This window comes from Pezoporus wallicus, unplaced genomic scaffold (genome assembly GCF_028554395.1).
Source record: "Pezoporus wallicus isolate ANWC-B61680 ecotype Strahan unplaced genomic scaffold, APGP_CSIRO_Pwel_v1 contig_5231, whole genome shotgun sequence".
In the NCBI taxonomy this organism is placed as follows: domain Eukaryota; kingdom Metazoa; phylum Chordata; class Aves; order Psittaciformes; family Psittacidae; genus Pezoporus; species Pezoporus wallicus.
Window position 1 is genome coordinate 789,998 of NW_026635973.1, and position 6,993 is coordinate 796,990.

At 47.9% G+C, this 6,993-nt stretch overlaps 1 long non-coding RNA gene across 1 annotated transcript in view; it reads right to left on the minus strand.

The window, feature by feature from the left end:
- The window catches only part of LOC130593546 (uncharacterized), a 175,331-nt gene extending 168,679 nt beyond the window's left edge, over positions 1-6,652 (minus strand). Inside the window, exon 1 of the long non-coding RNA XR_008970823.1 lies at positions 6,548-6,652. This is a non-coding gene — a long non-coding RNA (uncharacterized LOC130593546). The remainder of the gene's footprint in view (positions 1-6,547) is intronic.
- Between the last annotated feature and the right edge of the window lie 341 nt (positions 6,653-6,993).

The following is a 6,993-nucleotide window of genomic DNA, read 5'->3' on the forward strand; positions in this document are numbered from 1 at the left end:
GTTTTCCTAATGAAAACTAAATTATTTTCATTTTCCCAATACATAAAATCAAAACATCTCATTCTTAAATTCTCAAGTCCATTCAAGTTAAAGGAGAATTACCTAAGAATGCAACAGACACGGAGTAAATCAGCTTCAGATGAGCGCAAAAGGGTGCTTGACACCCACCCAGCATGGAAAATTTTAGCCTCAGATAGCTCAAGTTCAGTCAAGTTACAAGGAACTGAAACCTGAGCCTTCTCACAGTCAGTGCAAGGAAACCACAGTGAGACTAACAGAGCCAGCAGGGCAATGACAAAGTGCCCGGGTCCCCTCCATGAGGCAGCAGAATTTAACCTTCACGGTGAAAGGGCTGCAAGGGGTTTAAAGGTGGGTAAAGCTGCCAATGGGCTGGACGTCCAGCCTCATCTCCCAGCATTAGGACGCCATTGGACCCAACCAGCACCAGGATGCATCCCTGAGGAGATGAGGACTCCAGAAGGATCTCAAACCCTTGGGGGGGTCACACAATGCCTCTGTTGTCTTCTGCAGGTATCCTACATCAACCCAGCCCTTCCTGCCACCCAGAGTGGGGACTAAAGGGGACTTTAGACATGTAGAAACCCCCCATGTCACTGTTTGCTGCTCTCTGAGCCAGGGCAATAACACCTGAAGGAAAACTGTTGTTTTGCTCCAGCCCAGTTCCCAAGACCCATCTCTTTCCCTAGTCAGCAGCTCACCTCAAGAGGTCCAGCTACCCACTGCCAGAGGTGGTGTTCCTGATTCCTCACCACTCAGCAGAGACCCACCATCATCACTCAAACTGAGCCAAGGAGGGACGCACTCTTGCACTCAGTTCTCCCTGTGTGCCATCCTCTGCTTCTGAGCATCTGCCACAAGTGGTCCTTTTCACCAACATGGTTATGCCTTTTCCACCATACAACAATCATTAAAAGCCTGATTTATTTTACCTTAAAGGTGAAAAAGGAAGGAAAGTGAAATACCATCTCCAGCTGAAAAAGAAAGGCAAGGCATCATTATTCTGTGGGTGTAACCCATGTGCTGGGAGTGCTACTGAAGGCATCTGGCAAACAGAAACACAGAACAGGAGAGGTTAAGGAAGCAAACATACCATAGTATATTTCCTTGGGATCTTTGGATGATGCAGAAATCCTTTTGCCCAGTTTCCCCATACATGACCCTTACACTCTGACAGATGGCACTAAGTCATGGCTCCTCTGCTTCCTCATGTACCATGTGCGGTCACCCTAGCGAAAGCAAGGCAAAGGTAGCAGGAGTTTATTTCCTTACTCCCCAGTGGTTTATCCAGCCATATCTCAGGAATTCAGCTGGGAAGGACATGAGGTCTGGTGTAACCTGAATTGGATGGCTTGCAAGAAGCAGCTCTTTGTAAGGTGGTGAATGGGAAGGGTCTCTGCAGAAGCCTGCTTTGAACCAGGCTGCGACATTCCCACCAGGTCCACATCAGGGTATGCTCTAAGATGCTGCTGCCTGGCCATTCAGCCTTCAAAGCCAATTGGATACACACAGTTAAAATGAAAAGAATAGAGATGGAGAAAACATTCCTAGCTTTCAAAGTGTCCCAAACCCAAATCTCCTGCCTGCACAATACGTGGTGATCTGCATAGTTCATGGGTGCAGAAGACTAAATCCCTATTTAGCAGCCAAAACAGTAGTACCAACACATCTGCACTTGCCCTGTCTCTGTGATCCCTGTCTTTGCACAACTTTCCTCCATCCTCTAACACCAGGCAGGCAGCACTTTGCATCCCATGATGCAGTCGCTGCCCCAAGCAGGAATATCACCCCAGCTTTGGCTTTCTTGTCCACGCAAAGCCCCTTGTGCCCTGGGTCATCTCTGCCACCGAAAGGCAGCCCAGCCAAGTGGAAGTCCCTTCGGGGCTGTGCTGGAAGCTTGTCTTTTCCAAATACGTCGAAAACAGAAGGCCAGGGCTGGATGCAGGTTTGCTGAGATCAGGGCTATTCTGGTGCAGACAGGCTATGTGCTGCTGATAGGGAGGATTAATGAGCCAGGCTGCTCATCCGTTGCAACTAGAAACAACACTACAACTATTTTGGTGCCATTTCTCTTAATGGCAGAGAACTCAAAACAGTTTATCAGCCCCTTCTGTATCTCCATGTAATCATGGCTTTGTTAAGGATAGGACAGTAAACTGCCATATGTATGCACTGCTCTTCATTTAGAACCACAGTATAGAGGACCATTCGCTAATGCTCATACAGCAGTGGAAAGGGTTTAGTGAATGACACTTAATGAGACTTCAGTGTTTTCAGTGTATATAGGACACCTGGACACAATAAGGATCTGATCTGCTCCAGCTACAAGGAGAAGAGCACCTGAAGCAAATCATATTTATCACCAACTAGCTGAAGCTTTAAGAAATGGATGGCTCTGTGACATTGGTAAAGCAAGAGAAGTTCTAGCTCCTGGGCTCTGTTCCTCGCTCCAGTGCGCAAGCATGGACATCCCTCTCATCTGCCCCAGCTACAAAATGGGATGGATAACACCCATGTAAAGGATGAGGTCCTGCCTCCTGCTTCCACAGTGTCGTTTACAAGTATGGGTGATACACAGGGGCAGAGAGAACTCCCAAAGAAGCCCAATCCTGTCTTATAGCCAACATACTATGTTACATACAGCTCCTATAGAGCTGTAAACGTTTTCTCTCCCTACATTCGCTGACATAGGTTCCATATCTGTGATTGCGTACCAAATCCTCACGCAATAAAACAGCTGGAACACAGCTGGACTCCACACCATGACCTGCTGTTCAGTGGAGCCCTCACCACTCCAGGATGAGAGCTGAAAACCAAGGAAGGTTTGGAGAAAGAGCACAAACTGTCCATATTCTCATCAGCTGTTTGCACCCCCCTGGAAACAGATCCCTACAAACTGCTACTGATAGCTGTGAGAGTTTGGTCTCAGGAGCTGAAGTATCACAAGACAGAGCAAAGCAATGTGAGGCAGATGCACAGCACTGCATTGGACATGGATGCCTTGAGAAGAGCTTTCAGATGGATGCTAGCAGGGCAAAGCTTTGTCAGACCTTGTTCAGACCTCTGAAAACGCAAACAGCTGCTGGCAAGCTCCTCAGCCAGCTGCCAATATCTCCTGTTTTTCACACCAGCATCTTCTTCCATCACCCCAATGGATTTAACAAATGACAAACATGCTCTCACAGAAGCTGCTGCTTATGCCTCTGGCTACATGTTTTGTATCTATCTGTACACAATCAGGACCAGTAACAAATCCAGTGTCTCTCTACTTAGAGCCCACAAACCTCTGTCCATCCTTATAGCAACTTACTACTCTGCTCTACAATGTGATCTTCTTTAAATGCTCCACTGGCATCTGCCAGAAGTGCAACTTGATATGAAAAGCCCAAGTGCCAGACAGCTCCTTCATCTCTCCATGACAAATAAATCTTCATGATAAATCCAGGCTCTCCAGTGTCACCTCTTATATATAGACAATCAAAGGAGCTAAGGTACAGAAGTGTGAAGACAAGGCATACAAGTCAGATTACACTTAACCTCTGGTTTAGTGCTTTTATCTATCAGAACTAGTTTGTTCCATGTTTTAACTTTACTCCCTGATTCAGGTTAGGGTTTTTTAAGTGTTTATGCACTGCAGTGAACTCTCCTCTCCCAGATACAGCAGTCCTTATCCCCTGGAATAAGATTTCAGGTTATTTTTCCTTGTCACTTAGATGAACCCAGACCTGAGGCAGGAGCTCACAGGCTCACTACTGACAAACTCACACTAGAGCTGAACAAACAGGCATCTCACGATGGAAGATTTAAGCCAGACTGGATCCAGCCAAACTCAACATGAGCTCAGATAGCTTCTGAGGCAAGGGACCACATCTCTGCATACTCCAGGATACTGGCTCCATAAAGATACTAAGAACAGATCAGTCTCTGAACCAGCAGCAGCATTTCTGTCTGCACACTGGGCAAGTCCTGGTGAACCAGCCTCCCACCCTGGGCAGCACCAACAACACACCCAAGTGCTACCCACAGGTGAATGAAATACCCGCTTTGTCATCCCAGCAGCATCCCGTGTTTCTGGAACAAGGTGGTTGCAACCTTTCAGGCAGGAACTGCTGCAGGAGAAGGTATTGGGTCTGGCCTACCTAGGAGAGATGCTGCCTGGATAATACCTGAATCAAACCAGGAGCCCACCAGAGTCACTGAAAACATTCATCCCGCTGGAGTATGGCTTGAAAATGACTGGATTTAAATTGCTTGTCTCTAGTCTAAGGAAGTGCGGGGTTGGGAAAGATGCAGAAGACAGCTAAAGCAAGACAAGAAAGGAGCCTGCTCCTCCGTCTGCTGCTCCACTGGGACAAGAGTCCAGTAGACTGGAAAGAGCAGAAGAAACACCTCAACAAAAGCAGCACCTGATTGAGCAGAGATTAACATTGCACCCAGCAGTGGGAGGATGCCCGGGGCTGGCAGTACCCAGGACCACTCCTGGGAACACCTCCCTTTGCTGCATGCTCAGGAGTAAAACCATGGCTCTATTTATCAGCTCCTGAAGCCAGGCTGTGCTGAAACCACTCAAAACCTCTGCACCACCAACCTCCCCTGTGCTACCTACAGAGGCAGCAGGCAAACACGCCACAGGAAAGCAGATACCTGCTAATGAGACAGCCATCAACCGCTTGTTATCTTTGATTACCCCCTTAATTCAGCCGAGAGACAGCATGCTTTATTTTTGTCCTCCCTCCTGAATCAGCATCTCCAGTTCCCAGAGGCTTCCCTGCTGCTGGGAGCCAGCTCCACCATGGGCTGAGGGGGACCTGAGGCCAAAACGTTCCCACAAGTGTGCTCAGCACTTTCCCACCCTCCCTGTGGCTCCTATCTCAGCCTCACTGGCTCCTGTGTGTGCTTTTGAACACATCTCCCTACAACAAGTCGGTGGCGGATCCTGTGACCATAAGGTAACAACACACATCCTACACTACTGCTTCATCTCGAAACACTCCTGGCCTATATGTGTCAAGCGGGTAGAGAAGGGACCTCTGATTCGTGCTTCCCTGAAGGATGTTAGCACATTTGTGAAAGGCGAAGTCATAGGAAACCTCAGAAAATCAACTGACTTGACAAAAAGGGGGATTTGGTTCAATCCCTGGTGCGACCCAGAAGGATAAAGCTTATGTGATACTGAGCACAGAAAGCTAAACCAACCTCTTGATCTGAAAGTCCAACCTTAAAATTGAGCTAGCCTGCAAGATCAATGAATTGACCAGTTTTAGCTTTAACAGATTTACAGCGAGCATTAGCACTCTCACACACTGACAGCTCACCATTTGGTTGAGGACCCAGTTTGTAAAGAGAAGGAAATTCCCAGCCAGAAGCAATACTTGCTCCGAACACCCTGATACTCTTTGCAAGCTGCATCTCGGGGACCTGCTCACAAGACCCAGGTCTTGATGGAAATGCTCTCAGAAACAAGCACTCAGGGTCTGCCCCAAGCTCCCAAAGGGAACAAGTGGAAAACAAAGTTATGAGGTAATCCATTCTCCAGGACTGTACCTATTGCAGCACACCTCACACACAGTGCTGACACTGAGCGGGGAAAAGCAGATCCTGTCCATGCTGACACCCATGTGCGCACATCAAGGGCTATGGAATGATCTTCCCAGTGTGGGCTTTGATTTAACAGTGCCTCATCTTGGAGAGGCTGGGAATGCACTGCAGCCAGCAATAAGTGAAAGGGATCAGTGACCAAGCCTCAATTCTGACCTTGAAGTCAGAAATAACCTTTCTGGAGGTTTCTGTGGTGAAGCAACACCAATATCTGCTTAGCCCCTTCACAACTGTGGCACTCACCCTCCTTTCAGCCTTGCTTCCTCCTAGAAATGAGGACAAATCTGTTTTTCTTTCTCCCTGACTAGGAGCATGATGCTCAGACAGGGGTTTTCTACTGATACACAGCCACGTACTTGCAGCGCAGTTATCAGGTACCCAACAAGGAGGCATCCCCAACACACGTGTATACAAACAGGGCTCCTAGGTCTCATACAAACCCCAACTGAATTTCTCCTGCCCTCAGGCATAAAGATGTCAAGTGATCCATCACTAACTTAAGTAAATTCTGCCTCAATAAAAGCATTGCCTTCAGTGGGACATAACCCTCCTGAGCTCCTCTCCTCCAGCCCAGCTCCAGTCCCTCCAAGGGAACAGGTCTGCACAAAGGAGGGTTTCCTCCAGCCCACCTCTGCTACTGCCAGACCCCACAGCAAACTCCACTCACTCACACCCTCACATTGCCCTGCTCCATCATCTCCAAGTTTATGACACTGGAGAACGAAACCAGGCACTACTTCTCACCATGAAAAGCACAAAAGCTGACAAGTTTTTTTTGAGCAAGGCTTCCAAACTCCCTATCTATGCATGCAGCACCAGCGCTGCTCAGCCCTACCAAGGCAAGCACATCAGATCCTCCTCTACTGGTAACTTACTCAAGGCTGTGAGGGATTTACTTCGGCTTAAATGAGAACCAAACACAGGAACTTACATAGCTGTGAACTTGATCCTGATCCAAGGCAGCGTGTGGTGGCTGAGGGTGAACCAGAGGATGCTCTGAGTCACACTGGTGTGGTAGTTCCTTACTCCTGCTGGAGATGTTCACATCAGGCCATTTAGCCCAGGGACAAGAAAACAGTAATAATAGGAAAAACTGTCCTCCTTTGTGCTTAGGAATAACCTGTTTTCCTGGTAGAGCTTATGGCCATGAACACATGCTGCAAAGACCAACTTTTCATCCATCCCTCAGCCCTGCTGTAACTACTTTTACTTCTCTGTCAAGGAACAAAGAAGTTTTTCTAACCTCCTCAAACAAAGAGGTCCTAATGAAAGTAAAGGGGGAAAGAGGAGAACCATCCTTCCTCCTGGAGCACCAAGACTCCAAAACAGCAACTTCCCTGTCCAACCACTCAGCCCCAGGAGCTATCATAGCCCAAG